This window comes from Lissotriton helveticus, chromosome 5_1 (assembly GCF_964261635.1).
Source record: "Lissotriton helveticus chromosome 5_1, aLisHel1.1, whole genome shotgun sequence".
NCBI classification, from domain to species: domain Eukaryota; kingdom Metazoa; phylum Chordata; class Amphibia; order Caudata; family Salamandridae; genus Lissotriton; species Lissotriton helveticus.
This window is the reverse complement of record NC_136065.1, coordinates 805,432,364-805,450,651: the sequence shown is the minus strand read 5'-3', so window position 1 is coordinate 805,450,651 and position 18,288 is coordinate 805,432,364.

The following is an 18,288-nucleotide window of genomic DNA, read 5'->3' as shown; positions in this document are numbered from 1 at the left end:
CTTTTGGCAGTTTCTGTACTTTTCCTGCCTCTTTCTGCACCTCTGTTGCTTCTTTCTGCACCTCTTTTGCCTCCGACTATACCTCACTTGCCTCTTTCCGTACTTCTATTGCCTCTTTCTGTACCTTTCTTGCTTCTTTCTGCTTCCCACTTGCCTCTTTCTGTAATTCTCTTGCTTCTTTTTACACCTCTTTTGCTTCTTTAAGCAATTATCTTGCTCTTCTGCACTTCACATGCCTCTTTCTGCATCTCTGTTGCCTCTTTCTGCACCTCACTTCCTTTTTTTTGTACCCCTCTTGCCTCTTTCTGTAACCCTTCTTCCCTCTTTCTGCACCTCATCTGCCTCTTTTTGCACCCCTGATCACTCTTTCTGTACCTTTCCTACCTGTTTCTGTACCTCTCTTGCCTCTTTCTGTACCTCTGTCGCTTCTTTCTGAACTTCTCTTGCTATTTCTACATCCTTCACGCCTCTTTCAGCACCTCTGTTTCTTCTTTCTGCATTTCTCTTCCTTCTTTCTGTACCCCTCCCACCTCTGTACTTGTCTTGCCTCTTAGTGCACCCTTCCTACTTATTTCTGCAACTCTTTTTGCACTTCAGTTGGTTCTTTCTGCGCTAATCTTGCTTCTTTCTGCACTTCTTTTGTAAAGTGCTGCATCACTCTTGCCTCTTTCTGTAAACTTCTTTCTGCACCTCTCTTGCTTCTGCCTGCACACATGTTCCCTCTTTCTGCACCCCTTTTGCCTATTTCTGCAACACTCTTGCCTCTTTATGCAGTTCTCTTTCTTCCTTCTGCACCTATCTTGCTTCTTTGTGCACCCCTGTTGTCTCTTTCTATACCCCTGTTGTCTCTTTCAGCACTTGTCTTCCCTCATTCTGTATCTCTCTTGCTTCTTTCTTCCATTCTCTTGCTTCTTTCTGCATATCTCTTGCTTCTTTCTGCACCTTTCTTCTCTTTTTGCATCCCTCTTACCTCTTTCTGCTGTTCTCTTGCCATTTTCTGTACCTCTCTTGCCTATTTCTGCACCTCACTTGCCTCTTTCTGTACTTCTCTTGCTTCTTTCCACAGCTCTGTTGCTTCTTTCAGTAATTCTCTTGCCTCTTTCTGCACTTCTCTTGCTTTTTTCAACATCTCTCTTGCATCTTTCTGCACCTCTGTTGCCTTCTTTCGCACCTCACGTGCTTATTTCTGTACTCCTCTTACCTCTTTGTATACCCCTTTTTTCTATTGTTGCACCTCTCCTGTGTCTTTCTGTGCCCCTGTTCCCTCTATCTGTACTTTCCTGCATGTTTCTGCACCTCTCTTGCCTCTTTCAGCACCTCTGTTGCATCTTTCTGCACTTCCCTTCCTTCTTTCTGCACCCCTCCTGCCTCTTTCTGTACCTTTCTTGCCTCTTTGTGCACCTCTCCTATCTCTTTCTGCACTCCTCTTGCCTATTTTTGCACCTCTGTTTGTACTTTCTGTACTTCTCTTGCTTCTTGCTACACCTCTGTTGCTATTTGCAGCAATTCTATTGCTCTTTCTGTACTTCTTTTGCTTGTTTCTGTACTTCTTTTGCTTCTTTCTGCACCTCTGTTGTCTCTTTCTGTACCTCACTTGCTTCTTTCTGCCATTCTCTTGCTTATTTGTGCACCTCTCGTGCTTCTTTCTGCACCTTTCTTCTCTTTTTTGCATCCCTCTTTCTGTTGTTCTCTTGCCTATTTCTGCACCTCACCTGCCTCTTTTTGTACTTCTGTTGCTTCTTTCCACAGCTATGTTAGTTCTTACAGTAATTCTCTTGCCTCTTTCCACACTTCTCTTATTTGTTTCTACACCTCTTCTGCTTTTTTCTGCACCTCTATTGCCTTCTTTTGCACCTCACTTGCTTATTTCTGTACTCCTCTTACCTCTTTGTATACCCCTTTATTATATTGCTGCACCTCTCCTGTGTCTTTCTGTGTCCCTGTTCCCTCTATCTGTACTTTCCTGCATGTTTCTGCACCTCTCTTGCCTCTTTCAGCACCTCTGATGCTTCTGTCTGTACTTCCCTTCCTTCTTTCTGCACCCCTCCTGCCTCTTTCTGTACCTTTCTTGCCTCTTTGTGCACCTCTCCTAACTGTTTCTGCACTCCTCTTGCCTCTTTTTGCACCTTTGTTGGTACTGTCTGCATCCTTGTTCATTCTTTCTGTACCTTTCCTACCTGTTTCTGCATCACTCTTTTCTTTCTGTACCTCTGTTGCAAAATTCTGCATCCCTCTTGCTTCTTTCTGTACCCGCTTCTCTCTTTCTGCTCCTCTCTTGCCTATGTCTGCATACCTGTTCCCTCTTGCTACACCCCATTGCATGTTTATGCAACTTTTTTGCCTCTTTCTGCAGTTTCCTTGCCTCCTTCTACACATCAAATGCATTTTTCTACACTGTTATTGCCTCTTTCTGCACCTCTCTTGCTTCTTTCTGCAACATTGTTATATATTTCTACACCCCTGTTGTATCTTTCTACACCCCTGTTCTCTCTTTCTGTACTCATCTTCCCTCTTTCTGCACCTCTTTTGCTTTCTTTTGTACTTCTCTTGCTTCTTTCTGTTCCATTCTTCCCTTTTTGCATCCCTCTTGCCTCTTTATGCTGATCTCTTGCCATTTTCTGCAGATCTCTTTCCTCTTTCTACACCTCACTTGTCTCTTTCAGTATTTCTTTTGCTTCTTTCTATACCTCTGTTGCTTCTTTCATTAATTTTCTCGCCTCTTTCTGCACTTCTATTGCTTGTTTCTGCACTTCTTTTGCATCTTTTTTCACCTCTCTTGCCTCTTTCTGCACCCCTCTTCCCTCTTTCTGCACCTCTCTTGCCTTTTATTGCAGCCAGGTTCCCTCTATTTTGCATGTTTGCTACCTGTTTCTGCACCTCTCTTGTCTCTTTCTGTACCTCTGTTGCTCTTTCTGTACTTCTCTTGCTATTTCCACACACTGCATGCCTCTTTCAGCACCCCTGTTGCTTCTTTCTGCATTTCTCTTCCTCTTTCAGTACTTGTCTTGCCTCTTTGTGCACCTCTCCAACTGGTTTATGTACTCCATTGCCTCTTTGTGCACCTCTGTTGGTTCTTTCTGCACTGCTCTTGCTTCTCTCTGCACCTCTTTTGCAAATTTCTGCATCACTCTTGCCTCGTTTTGTACACTTCTTTCTGCACCTCGCTTGCCTATGTCTGCACACCTGTTCCCTCTTTCTGCATGCCTTTCGCCTATTTGTGCACCTCACTTGTCTCTTCCTTCACTTCCACTGCCTCTTTCAGCACCTCTTTTGCTTCTTTTTGCTCCCCTGTTGTCTCTTTCGGCACCCCTGTTTTCTCTTTCTGCAATCGTCTTCCCTCTTTCTGCATCTCTCTTGCTTCTTTCTGCCATTCTCTTGCTTCTTTCTGCACCTCTCATGTTTCCTTCTATATCGTTCTTCCCTTTTTTCATCCCTCTTCCCTCTTTCTGTTGTTCTCTTGCCATTTTCTGCACCTCTCTTGCCTATTTCTGCATCTCACTTGCCTCTCTGTTCTTCTCTTGCTTCTTTCCACAGCTCTGTTGCTTCTTTCAGTATTTCTCTTGCCACTTTCTGCACTTCTCTGGCTTGTTTCTACATCTCTCTTGCTTCATTCTGCACCTCTGTTGCCTTTTTCTGAACATCACTTCCTTCTTGCTGTACCCTCTTTCCTCTTATTACACTATATTTTGCCTGTTTCTGCAACTTTCTGTAGTTCTGTTGCTTCTTTCCACAGCTCTGTTGCTTCTTCAGTAATTCTTTCGCCTCTTTCTGTACTTCTCTTGCTTGTTTCTACATCTCTCTTGCATCTTTCTGCACCTCTATTGCCACCACTTCATGCCTCTTTCAGCACCTCTCATGCTTCTTTCTGTATTTCTCTGCCTTTTTTCTGTGTCCCTCCTGCCTCTTTCAGTACTTGTCTTTCCTCTTTGTGCACCTCTCCTATTTATATCTGCATCCCATTGCCTCTTTTTGTACCTCTTTTGGTTCTTTCTGCACTGCGCTTGCTTCTTTCTGTACCTCTTTTGCAAACGTCTACATCACTCTTGCCTCTTTCTATATACTTCTTTCTGTACCTCTCTTGCCTCTCTCTGCACGCCTGTTCCCTCTTTCTGCACCACTTTTGCCTATTTCTGCTACTCTCTTGCCTCTTTCTTCAGTTCTCTTGCCTCCTTCTGCACCTCACCTGTCTCTTCCTACACTTCTATTGCCTCTTTCAGCACCTATCTTGCTTCCTTTTGCACCCCTGTGGTCTTTCTATACCCATGTTGTCTCTTTCAGCACTTATAGTCCCTCTTTCTGTATCTCCCTGGCTTCTTTCTTCCATTCTCTTGCTTCTTTCTGCACCTTTCTTCTCTTTTTGTACCCCTCTTCCCTCTTTCTGCTGTTCTCTTGCCATTTTATGCACCTCTCTTGCCTATTTCTGCACCTCACTTGCGTCTTTCTGTACTTCTTTCCACAGCTCTGTTGCTTCTTTCAGTAACTCTCTTGCCTCTTTCTGCACTTCTCTTGCTTGTTTCTACATCTCTCTTGCATCTTTCTGTACCTCTGTTGCCTTTTTCTGCACCTCACTTGCTTCTTTCTGAACCCATCTTACCTCTTTTTACACCCTTTTGTTCTATCTCTGCACCTCTCCTGCGTCTTTCTGTACCCTGTTCCCTCTTTTTGTACTTTCGTATGTGTTTCTGCACCTCTCTTGCCCCTTTCAGCACATCTGTTGCTTCTTTCTGCACTTCTCTTCCTTCTTTCTGTACCCCTCCTGCCTCTTTCTATACCTTTCTTTCCTCTTTGTGCACCTCTCCTATCTCTTTCGGCACTCATCTTGCCTCTTTTTGCACCTCTGTTGGTACTTTATGCACTGCTCTTGTTTCTTTCTGTACCTCACTTGCCTCTTTCTGCACTTCTCCTACTTCTTGCTACACCTCGTTTGCTATTTTCAGCAATTCTGTTGCCTCTTTCTGCACTTCTTTTGCTTGTTTCTGCACTTCTCTTGCACCTTTCTGCACCTCTGTTGTCTTTTTCTGCCCCTCACTTGCTTCTTTCTGCCATTCTCTTGCCATTTTCTGCACCTCTCTTGCTTATTTCTGCTCCTCACTTGCCTCTTTCAGCACTTCTCCTGCATCTTTCTGCACTTCTCTTGCTTGTTTCTACACTTCTCTTGCATCTTTCTGCACCTTTGTTGCCTCTTTCTGCATCTCACTTGCTTCTTTCTGTACCCCTCTTGTCTCTTTCTGCACCCCTCTTCCCTCTTTCTGCACCTCTCTTGCCGATTTTTGTATCCTTGTTCCCTCTTTCTGTACCTTTGCTACCTGTTTCTGTACCTCTCTTGCCTCTTTCTGTACCTATGTTGCTTCTTTCAGTACTTCTCTTGCTTTTAATGCACACTTCATGCCTCTTTCAGTACCTCTGGTACTTCTTTCTGCATTTCTCTTCCTTCTTTCCATGCCCCTCCTGCCTCTTTCACTACTTGTCTTGCCTCTTTGTGCACCTCTCCTACTTATGTCTACACCCCTAGCCTCTTTTTGCAGGTCTTTTGCTTCTTTCTGTACTTCTTTTGCAAATTTCTACATCACTTTTACCTCTTTCATTACACTTCTTTCTGCACCTCTTTTGCCTCTGTCTGCACACCTGTTCCCTCTTTTTGCATGCCTTTTGCCTATTTCCGTAACTCTCTTGCTTCTTTCTGCAGTTCTCTTGCCTCCTACTGCACCTCTCTTGTCTCTTTCTGCACTTCTATTGCCTATTTCAGCACCACTCTTGCTTCTTTTTGCACCCCTGTTGTATCTCTCTGCATCCCTGTTTTTTCTTTTTGCACTCGTCTTCCCTTTTTCTGCACTTCTCTTGCTTCTTTCTGCCATTCTCTTGCTTTTTTATGCACATCTCATGCTTCTTTTCACACCTTTCTTCCCTTTTTTGCATCCCTCGTCCCTCTTTCTGCTGTTCTCTTACTATTTTCTGCACCTCTTTTGCCTCTTTCTGGACCTTACTTACCTCTTTCTGTACTTCTCTTGCTTCTTTCCACAGCTCTGTTGCTTCTTTTAGTAATTATCTTGCCTCTTTCTGCACTTCTCCTGCTTGTTTCTACATCTCTCTTGCGTCTTTCTGCACCTCTGTTGCCTTTTTCTGCACCTCACCTGCGTCTTTCTGTACCCCTCTTACCTCTTTTTACACCCCTGTTTTACATTTCTGTACCTCTCCTTCATCATTCTGTACCCCTATTGCTTATTTCTGCACTTCTCTTCCTTCTTTCTGCACCCCTCCTAGCCCTTTCTGTACCTTTCTTTCCTCTTTTTGCACCTCTCCTAACTCTTTCTGCACTCCTCTTACCTCTTTTTGTACCTCTGTTGGTACTTTCTGCACTGCTCTTGCTTCATTTTGTACCTTGCTTGCCTCTTTCTGCACTTCTCTTGCTTCTTGCTACTCCTCTGTTACTATTTTCAGCAATTCTCTTGCCTCTTTCTGCACTTCTGTTGCTTGTTTCTGTACTTCTCTTGTGTTTTTCGGCACCTCTGTTGCCTCTTTCTGCACCTCACTTGTTTCTTTCTGCACCTCCTTGCCTCTTTCTGCACCCCTCTTTCCTCTTTCTGCACCTCTCTTGCTTCTTTTTGCATCCCTGATCCCTATTTCTGCACCGTTCCTAACTGTTTCTGCAGCTCTCTTTCCTCTTTCTGTACCTATATTGCAAATTTCTGCATCCCTCTTTCTGCACCTCTCTTGTCTCTGTCTGAATACCTGTTCCTCTTTCTACACCCCTATTGCCTGTTTCTGCAACTTTCTTGACTCTTTCTGCAGTTCTCTTGCCTCCTTCCATACCTCACTTGCCTTTTTCTGCACTTCTATTGTCTCTTTCTGCAACTCTCTCGCTTCTTTCTGCACCTATATTGTCTCTTTCTGATACCCCTGTTCTCTATTTGTGCACTCATCTTCCCTCTTTCTGCACCTCTCATGCTTCTTTCTGTACTTCTCTTGCTTCTTTCTACACCATTCTTCCCTTTTTTGCATCCTTTTTGCAGAACTCTTGCCATTTTCTGTACCTCTCTTGCCTCTTTCAGCCCTTCTCTTGCTTCTTTCTACACCTCTGTTGCTTCTTTCTGCACTGCTCTTGCTTGTTTCTGCACTTCTCTTGCATCTTTCTGCTCCCTCTTTCTGTATCCCACTTGCTTATTTCTGTATCCCTCTTGTCTCTTTCTGTACCTCTCTTCCCTCTTTCTGCACCTCTCGCCTCTTTTTGTACCTCTGTAGCTTCTTTCAGTTCTTGTCTTGCTCTTTTATGCACACTTCATGCCTCTTTCAGCACCTCTCTTGCTTCTTTCTGCATTTCTCTTCCTTCTGTTTGTGCCCCTCCTGCCTGTTTCAGTACTTGTCTTGCCTCTTTGTGTACCTCTACTACGTATGTCTGCATCCCCTAGCCTCTATTTGTACCTCTTTTGGTTCCTTCTGTACCACTCTTGCTTCTTTCTGTACCTCTTCTGCAAATGCCTTCATCACTCTTGCCTCTTTCTGTAAACTTCTTTCTGTACCCCTCTTACCTGTTTTACGCCCCTTTTTTTACATTTCTGCACCTCTTCTGCATCTTTCTGTATTCCTGTTTTCACGTTCTTAACCTTTCCTGCATGTTTTTGCAATCCTCTTGCCTCTTTCTGTAAATCTGTTGCTTCTTTCTGCTCTTCTATTCCCTCTTTTTATACTCTTCACACCTCTTTCGGCACCTCTGTTGCATTTTTCTGCACTCCTCTTACTTCTGTCTGCACCCCTCCTGCCTCTTTCTGTATCTCTCTTACCAATTTTTGCATCTCTCCTACCTTCTTCTGCACCCCTCTTGCCTCTTTTTGTACCTCTGTTAGTTTTTTCTGTACGGCTCTTGCTTCTTTCTGCACCTCTTTTGTAAACGTCTGCATCCCTCATGCCTCTTTCTGAAACTCTCTTCCCTATTTCTTCACCTTGCTTACTTCTTTCTGCACTTCTCCTGCTTCTTTCTGCACTGCTCTTGCTTCTTTCTGCACCACTCTTGCATATTTCTGTATCTCTCTTACCTCTTTCTGCACCCCTCTCCTTCATTCCGTACCATTCTTGCCTATTTCTGCACCTCTAATGCCTCTTCTGCACCTTTCCTGCCTGTTTCTGCACTTCTCTTGCCTCTTTCTGCACCCTTCATGCCTCTATCAGCACCTCGATTTGTTCTTTCTGCACTGCTCTTGCTTCTTTCTGCATCCCTTTTGCCTTTTTCTGTATTGCCATGCCTCTTAGTACACCTCTCCTAATTTTTTCTGCACCCCCCTTGCCTCTTTTTGCACCTCGGTTCTTTCTGCACTGTCTCTTTCTGGACTTGTCGTTCCTCTTTATGTACCTCTCCTGTTTCTTTCTGCCATTCTCTTGCTTCTTTCTGCACCTCTCTTGCTTCTTTCTGTACCTTTTTGCACCCCTCTTCTCTTTTTCTTTCCGCTGTTCTCTTGCCATTTTCTGCACCTCTCTTGCCTATTTCTGCACCTCACTTGCCCCTTTCTTGCTCATTTCCTCACCTCTGTTGCTTCTTTCAGTAATTCTCCTGCCTCTTTCTGCACTTCTCTTGCTTGTTTCTATACCTCTGTTGCCTTTTCTGCACCTCGCTTGATCCTTTCCGTACTCCCTTGCCTCTCTTTACACCCCTTTTGTCTATTTGTGCACCTCTCCAGCTTCTTTTAACACCCCTTGTTGCTCTTTCTGTACCTTTCCTGCCTGTTTCTGCACCACTCTTGCCTCTTTCTATACCATTTGCGCCTCTTTTAGCACATCTGTTGCTTCTTTCTGTACTTCTCTTCCTTCTTTCTGAACCCCTCCTGCATCTTTCTGTATCATTCTTGCCTCTTTGTGCACATTAACCATCACTTTCTGCACCCCTCTTGCCACTTTTTGCACCTATGCTGGTTCTTTTAGCACTTTCCTTGCTTGTTTCTGTACTTCTCCTGTGTCTTTCTGCACCTTTGATGCCTGTTTCTGCAACTCACTTGCTTCTTCTGCACCCCCTAGCCACTTTCAGTACCACTCTTCCCTCTTTCTGCACATCTCTTGTCTCTTCTTACATCCTTGCTCCCTCTTTCTGCACCTTTCCTACCCTTTTCTGTCTCTCTTTCCTCTTTGTGTACCTTTGTTGCTTCTTTCTGTACTTTTTTGGCTCTTTCTGCACCTTTCACGCCTCTTTCAGCACATCTGTTGCTTCTTTCTGCACTTTTCTTTCTTCTTTCTGTACCCCTCATACCTCTTTCTGTACTTGTCTTGCCTCTTTGTGCACCTTTCCTACTTATTTCTGCACCCCTCTTGCCTATTTTTACACCTCTGTTGGTTCATCTGCACAGCCATAGCTTCTTTCTGCACCTCTTTTTCAGATTTCTGCATCCTTCTTGCCTCTTTCTGTACCCCTCTTCCCTTATTTCTGTACCTCTTGTGCCTTTCCCTGCACACATGTTCCCTCTTCCTGTGCCCGTTTAGCCTGTTTCTGTAACTCTCTTGCCTCTTTCTGCAGTTCTCTTGCCTTCTTTTGTACCTCACTTGCCTCTTTCTGGACCTCTCTTGCTTCTTTCTGCACCCCTGTTTTCTCTTTCTGCATCCTTGTTGCCTCTTTCTGCACTTGTCTTTCCTCTTTCTGCACCTCTATTGCCTCTTTTTGCACCTCTCTTGTTTCTTTCTGCATACTTGTTGTCTCTTTCTGCACCCCTGTTATCTCTTTTGGCACTCGCCTGCCCTCTTTCTGTACCTCTCTTACTTCTTTCTGCACTTCTCTTGCTACTTCCTGTAACTCGGGTGCTTCTTTCAGCACTTCTCTTGCTCTTTCTGCACCGTATGCGCCTCTTTCAGCACCTCTGTTGCTTCTTTCTGAACTTCTCTTCCTGTGGAGTAGTGTGGCTCACTGGTTAGAGGCGGCAGGCCCGAGAGCAGAAGTCGGCCCGGGACCAGGGTTCAATTCCCAACACGGCAGGGTCGTGGACCTTGGTCAGCGGACTCGATAATTCTCGCTTCGGTGCTTACTCTAATCAGGCGTTCCACTCGGCAACTCTGGGCATTAGCTTGCCTAATCTCCACAACGGCTCACCAATTCCGGGGATGCCTGGCTCTACCTTGGGGACTCCCAGCAAGGGACCATCCCACAGGGAAAGCCAGGACGGGTTCCCCAGAGTTATACAGCGCCAGGAGACCTATGGACGGGTAGCAGTGCGCTTTACAAGCTCAAAAACATTTACATTTACAATCTATATCCACCCATCTTGTTTTTTTCTATACTTGTCTTGCCTCTTTGTGTACCTCTCCTACTTTTTTCTGTACCCCTTTTGCCTCTTATTGCACCTCTTTTGGTTCTTTCTGCACTGCTCTGGCTTTTTTCTGCACATGACTTGCCTCTTTCTGCACTTCTCTTGCTTCTTTCTATACCTATGTTGATTTTTTAGCAATTCTCTTGCCTGTTTCTGTACTTCTCTTCCTTCTTTCTGTACACCTCGTGCCTCTTTCTATACCTTTCTTGCCTCTTTGTGCTCTTCTCCTACCTCTTTCTGCACCTCTCTTACTTCTTTCAGGACCCCTCTTGTCTCTTTCTGTGCTTGTCTTGCCTCTTTTTGCACCTCTCCTACTTTTTTATGCACCCCTCTTGCCTCTATTTGCACCTCTGTTGGTACTTCCTGTGATCTTGCTTCTTTCTGCACCTTACTTGCCTTTTTCTGCACTTCTTTTGCTTATTTCTGCACTTCTCTTGCGTCTATCTGAACCTCAGTTGCCGCTTTTTGTACCACACTTCCTTCTTTCTGCTACCCTCTTGCCTCTTTCTGTACCCCACTTCCCTCTTTCTGCACCTCTCTTGCTTCTTTTTGCATCCATGTTCCCTCTTTCTGCACCTTTCCTGCCTGTTTCTGCACCTCTCTTGCTTTTTTCTAAACCTCTGTTGCTTCTTTCTGCACTTTTCTTTCTCTTTATGCACCCCTCATACCTCTTTCTGTACTTGTCTTGCCTCTTTGTGCACCTTTCCTACTTATTTCTGCACCCCTCTTGCCTATTTTTACACCTCCGTTAGTTCATCTGCACAGCTGTAGCTTCTTTCTGCACCTCTTTTTCAGATTTCTGCATCCTTCTTGCCTCTTTCTGTACCCCTCTTCCCTTCTTTCTGCACCTCTTGTGCCTTTCCCTGAACACATGTTCCCTCTTTCTGCACCCCTGTTATCTCTTTTGGCACTCGTCTGCCCTCTTTCTGTACCTCTCTTACTTCTTTCTGCACTTCTCTTGCTACTTCCTGTAACTCGGGTGGTTCTTTCAGCACTTCTCCTGCTCTTTCTGCACCTTATGCGCCTCTTTCAGCGCCTCTGTTGCTTCTTTCTGATCTTCTCTTCCTTCTATATGCACCCCTCTTGTCTCTTTCTATACTTGTCTTGCCTCTTTGTGTACCTCTCCTACTTTCTTCTGTACCCCTCTTGCCTCTTATTGCACCTCTTTAGGTTCTTTCTGCACTGCTCTGGCTTTTTTCTGCACATGACTTGCCTTTTTCTGCACTTCTCTTCCTTCTTTCTGTACACCTCATGCCTCTTTCTGTACCTTTCTTGCCTCTTTGTTCTCCTCTCCTACCTCTTTATGCACCTCTCTTGCTTCTTTCAGGACCCCTCTTGTCTCTTTCTGTGCTTGTCTTGCCTCTTTATGCACCTCTCCTACTTTTTCTGCACACCCCTTGCCTCTATTTGCACCTCTGTTGGTACTTTCTGTGCTCTTGCTTCTTTTTGCACCTTACTTGCCTCTTTCTGCACTTCTCTTGCTTCTTTCTATATCTCTGTTGCTTCTTTCTGCAATACATAGTAACAACAAAAGAGTGTTCAGATTCGTCAGATCCGTCAGGGTTTCGAAGCACAGAGAAAAGGAAATAAAGACACCTTCTTGGTGTTTTTAGAAAGCCCACACTCACCGACCTGGTCGGTGACATGCTTTATCATCGGGCCCCACTGGGAGTGGCCGAATGCCACCCCAGTGTGCTGCAACGCCAGAATTACTGCGGAGCGGGTAATGTGAAGTTGTGAGTGACTAAGTGGTTGTGTGAGTAACTAGACAGAGTGTACGTGGTGGAAATAAAAATGCCTTAAATGTATCAAAAATTCTTTATTATCTGATCAATAAGACATGTTAAAATATATGTGGGAGAACTAAGCCAGATAAATTAGATGGCTAGTTTCCTCTAGCTTTACGGTCAACATGTTTCTGCCAATGTCGGTGTCAATTAACCTGGCATTCGTCAGGACCTAAGGTGTAATAAACCCCGGCGGTGTGGACGCGCTAAGGCCCACCCTACCAAGGGACGTGAAAGTGAAAAATTTAAAATACTGTAAAAAAAGTGAAAATTCTGGTAGGTACTCGCAGTTATGGAGACCACACAAAAATTAAAATGCACCTGTGGAAAGAAAAGGACAGACACACATGAAAAGACATACAAACAATTAGATATCTTAAAATCAGAGGCATGTCAATGGTCAGCAGTGACCCTGTGCTCTGGTGAATCGACCCACGTAGACCCCTGTCGATACTAGCACTAAATTCAGGACCCCAACTGTGGGTGTGCTGGTCTGCGAGTTAATACTCCAGACCCTAAAGAGTCTTCAACTTCGGGATCAACTATAAACGACGAAGCGCTGAGAAACACCCGTCGGGGCGCGTGTGTGAATATATGCGCCTGTAGCTGGTGAGCTAGTAGTGAACACCAAGTGCTGATGTTACGTGTCTGACAAAAGCGCTAGAGTCTAGCGCGTGCGAACGGGAAGGAGATCAATGGGCCAAAGGCCAGTGGACCAAATCCGTTCAAACATTGAGACATATACACATACAATCTACGAAAATAAATTATAAATAAACAGTTTTTCTCACTTGACAGGTGTGAAGCTTGCACACCATAGACCTCGGGAGGGGGGTGGAGATGCAATTGGCACACCCTGGAAGGAGGAAAGGGAGACCACGCGATTAAATTACAACGAGGTAGAATAGAGGCAAAACATGGCCGGAAGGTAACCCACTGTGCTGGTAGCGATCCCGTCGCTTGTCTAGTACTCACGCCCTCGGCATCTAGCACCCACTCGGTACCTGCATCTACCCTCGGTAACCGGGTCTCGTGGATGCAGAGCTGGGACTGCTGCCCAATAGATATTGACGGAGAGCGTGCCATTTCCTGGTTGGGCGGGGCCAGAACTGGGGAGCTTACTGGCAGCCAATCGTGCGCCGCGCTGTGGTGAGGAAGAAATGGCGGCTGTGAGGAAACTAGAACATTAGGGAATGCACAAACTTTATTGAGAGTCAATAGTTGGAGACATTCGTACACACGGGCACGTGTCTCATCAGATACGTGTAAGTAGCATTAGGGAATGCACAAACTTTATTGAGAGTCAATAGTTGGAGACATTCGAACACAAGGAGATGTGTCTCATCAGATAAGAGTAAGTATCTCGAGGGGAGACAGGCGGGGGCAGTGCGGGCAGCCTCAGTAGTGAGGTGGTAGTAAATCAACACCTCATAATCGTTAGTACACTCAAGACATACGGCCGAGTATCTCAAGATAGAGAGCAATACTCGTATCTTTCATAAACAATTTGAGATAGGAGCAGTCCACGTACTCGGGTGGTATTCAAGTATGAACACCTTGATTCGTGGCGCAAGAATTATCAGAGGTTTGGTAGATAGATGACAAGCCTAGATAAGCATGTCAGCTAACTCCTCTGTAATCAGAACGCTACCCAGGGGTACAACAAACAAAACAGACAACACATACAGTCATCCTCTGGTGGTGAGACTGGATAGAAGTACCAGGCGGCTGCACACGTGTCCGCAGGATAGCAGATAATAGTGGTGTCAGGAGGGATATGTTATTTCAAGATGGATGCCCACGGTATATCATCATTTAATCCATGGGTGTGGATACCCAACCGGTACACCCACCTCTGCTCTTTCTCGAAAAGTCTCTCAGAAATATTCCTTCCTCCATTGATTTGCTCAATTATGGTCCACCTAAGATCGTTGGTGGTATGGTTGAACTGCAAAAAATGATCACTCATTTTGGTTGTCGATTTTCTTCATCTAATGTTGCTTCTATGCTCACAGATCCTCTGTTTGGCTTTTCTCGTTGTCATCCCAATGTATCGTAGCTCACAGGGACAGGTGATCAGGTATACAACATTGGCAGAGTTGCAGTTTGTGTGGGTTTTCTGGGTTTCTGGGATACTTTCTGCAATACTCCATGCTTTTTCTCTACTTCTCTTCTTTCTTTCTGTACCTTTTTTGCCTCTTTGTGCACCTCTCCTGTCTCTTTCTGCACCCCTCTTGCTTCTTTTTGTATCTCTGTTGGTTCTTTTTGCGCTGCTCTTGCATCTTTCTGTAACTCCCTTGCCTCTTTCTGCACTTATCTTGCTTATTTCTGCACTTCTCTTGTGTCTATCTGAACCTCAGTGTCCGCTTTTTGTACCACACTTCCTTCTTTCTGCTACCTTCTTGCCTCTTTCTGCACCCCACCTCCCTCTTTCTGCACCTCTCTTCTTTTTGCATCCTTGTTCCCTCTTTCTGCACCTTTCCTGCCTGTTTCTGCACCTCTCTTGCTTCTTTCTGTACCTCTGTTGCTTCTTTCTGCATCCCTCATGCCTCTTTCTGCACTCTTCTTCCTTATTTTTCAACCTCTCTTGATTATTTCTGCACTTCTCCTTCTTCTTTCTGCACTGCTCTTGCATCTTTTGGCACCTCTTGTACATTTCTGTATCCCTCTTACCTTCTTTCTCTACCCCTGTTCCCTCTTTCTGTACCTGTCTTGCCTGTTTCTGCTCCCTCTGTTGCTTCTTTCTACACTTCTCTAGTCTCTTTAAGCACCTTATTTGCTTCTTTCTGCACTTCTCATGCTTCTTTGTGCATCCCTCTTGCCTCTTTCTGTATCCCTTTTGCTTCCTTGTGTACCTCTCCTGCTTCTTCCTGCAACTCTCTTGACATTTTCTGCAGTTTTTTCTTCTTTTTCTGCACCTCTTTTGCTTCTTTCTGCACTTTTCTTGCCTCTTTCCAGACCCATCTTGCCTCTTTCTGCATCTCTGATGGTTCTTCCTATGCTGCTCTTGCTTCTTTCCGTACCTCTGAATTAGAGGTAGTTTTAATCCTCCTGTCCTCTTATGAAATAGGGTCTTAGAGGGGAGGTCATGCTTATCACAAGGGTACCCCAACCCATAGCGTACTCTAGTGTATGTAAGTGTTTTCACTGTATACTAAGTGTTTTTTAGCATAGGACTGGCTCCTGGCCTGGTTAGTCAGATTGAGTTACCACCAGTACCAGTCAGCAAAATGTTGGGGGCACAGGATCACTATGCAACAATCAATAAATCAATCAATCAATACATTTATAGAGCGTGCTGCTCACCCGTGAGGGTGTGGAAAAGTAAATTTTGCCATGTTCTGTGTCCCTACGTGTTCCCCATCTTATGTTATGTGTGCATGATTAATATGCATATGTATTCCCCATGATCGATTAAAGACGCAATTACAGTTGTGTCCATCTCTAGTATGTCAGTTCCAGTTCTCGTGAAAGCTACGAGTATTGAGCCTATGTCTCCGTTTCTAGGCCTCAAAAGGGCCCGGACTCAGATTCAGCTCCAGTCTCCTGAACCCTCTCCGAGGAGCGATACAGCCCCCACCTGTATCCCTGACCCTTCACTTACTTCCTGCCTCACAGTGCCCGGCTCGGCCTGGCTCTGCCTGTCAGTCTGCCAAGAGTATGTCATGATTCTAGTTATCAGTCCAGCTCTCCTTCTCTGCATTCCTAAGCTACTGAATCGCATCAATAGTTTCAGTCATCGTCTAGCCTTTACGTCTCCATGTAAGAGAAATACTGTATTTATGGTCATTTAATATTCCTCAACACACACTACATGTAGAATAATGCATGCACCAGTCTTAGTGTCTGTTAGCCTTTACCCTGATAACTTTTGGATTCCATCAACATGTTCTCTAAACATCAGATACTAGATAGTGTTTAGGTACATGTCGCTCTGACTCTCCAGACTTTCGTCTCTCCTTCTAGCTCAGAAGTCATAGCCCCCAGCTTCTCCCTAGTCACACGTCATTGTCAGTTTGCGCGCACCACTAGGTTAGAGGTCCCGGCTCCTCAGGTAGCCCCCTCCATGTTTCCGCCCCATTTATGACATATTCTGTTACGTTTACATCACATGTCTATGTTCACGCCTCCTGTTACACCTACTTTCACCCTTATCTTTCGCGACTGTTACAGGCCCCACCCACTGTTACGCCTACTGTATGTACTGTAATGCAATTGTTTTAACTATATATACTTGTGTACTGTTATTAAAAACTAGCGCGCTCATTCCAGATCCTGCCCGACAGCTGTCGGGGCCCCCCTGTTGGCTAGCCATCCCAGATCTTGCCCGTGCAGGTTGTCCTGTTCCTGTCCTTATGCTGTATTAAACCTGCATACTCCTACTACCTCGAATCTTGACTCTTATTTATTGAGCTATCTGTTATTGTTATGTCCAGTCAAAAATAGAGGTATTATTTATTTATTTACCACATAATGGCGCCCGAATAGGGACTTGCCCTTTCCCCACGCGCCGGAGAAGCCACGCAAGCCCCCTGATCCTCTGCAGCCGTGACGGAACCATACCGTGCACGTGCAGATATTTCTGCTTCAAGTATCCCTCAGGCCCACGGAGGAGACGGAGGTTGCGGTCCAGCATCCAGACGAGGCGGTGGAGGAACGCGGCGAGTCCCGACCAGAGCCCAAGCCGAGAGTCCAAGGTCCGAGGTATCCGGAGGCCCACCCGTAACAGAAGTCCGAAGTTCGCCCGTCCGTCATCGTAGCAGTCCAGTCCAGTCCGAGGCTTTCCGTTCTTGCTGCCCGGTGAGTACCGTTGCTGGGGTAGTATCTAGACAGGGTCAATTGCATTGTCTCTGGTCCGTGGGTTTGGGGTACACAGATCCAACACGAAGTGTCCACTTAGGTGGATGCGGGTCCTGACGTGTCTCTTTATGAGACCGGTAAGTTTCGTACTGTTTTAGCAGTGCATCTAGTTTCTGTTCTAGTCCGTTCTGTTCTCGAGAAATTTATGTATTCTGTTTTCAGTATTCCAGGTAGTATTTTGTCAAAACTGTTAATTTAAATGTCATTCATGTATTTCAATGTCGTGGTATGAAAGTGGTGTAATTATCGTGTTCATTGTGTATTGTATTGTGTCTAGACTACAGTTCAGTCATGCCGCTGCTCTCAAAACTACGTCAGTTAAAAACTAGAAAAGGTCTGTTAGAAGAAGCAGTTCCTGTCCCGCCTAGGGACAGTCCAGGTCATTTTATGTATCAAAAGCATGGCATAAGTGCCATATTATATCTAGATTTATGGGTGGAGTACACCAAACAGTTAGAAGAAAAGTACAGATGGCCCGTATCGGGTACATGAGATGCCGAGTGCATCATGCGAGTAGAAGAAGTATTATGGAAAAAGAAAGCCAGACAGTCACAGAAAGATGCCATCGAGTTATGGCGCAAAGAATCTCATAAAAGAACCGAAAAAGAAATCAGAAAGTCAGAATTAAGTAGAGAATCCTTAGAAAGAGCCCAAGAAAGGGAATTAATCGAAATAGGTGAACGAGTTAAAACCGAACAGTCAGACAGACAGAGGAATGCCCTCATTAAGGGTATGTATCCTCTTCTTGCCGAGGGCTTGCCAAAAGCAACCCCGGAAGCACCATGTAATTTTCCGCCACCCTTAGTTCCGACCAAGCTACGTCACAAACCGACCGCAGCAGATATTTTTCTCTCGTCCTATTTGGACGACACAGTCCCAGAATATGCAAATCCTGTTCTGCCAGCTCCTGTAAATAATGTAAATCCTGCTCCTCCAGTCACTGGGGCACCTGTTGCAGTACCTGCTACGGTACCCCCGGTCCAGCCCGTAGTACAAATTCCCGCCACATCAGTCACTTTGCCAGCACGAAGAGTATCAGTCGACGATTCCAGTATAGGGGCCGCGGGAGGAGGTCCTCCTGGTACCCCGCCGCCAAGTAGACGTTTAGGAGCAGTCGAGTTACATGAACGTGCGTTACAGCGTACGCCTAAATATAAGTCCATTGCAGAAATCAGGCGACTTCTTACTGAATGCTGTTATGATCCAGTCCCAGGCGAGGATAGTATGGTTATATATTCCGTACGTATAAGACAGGTGTCCGAGTATTTGGTCACCCTACCGAATATGAAAGAAGATCTAGACAGAATGTATCGTTTCATTCGTACAGGACAAGATCCAGAAAGTATTGCTGAAGTCATGTC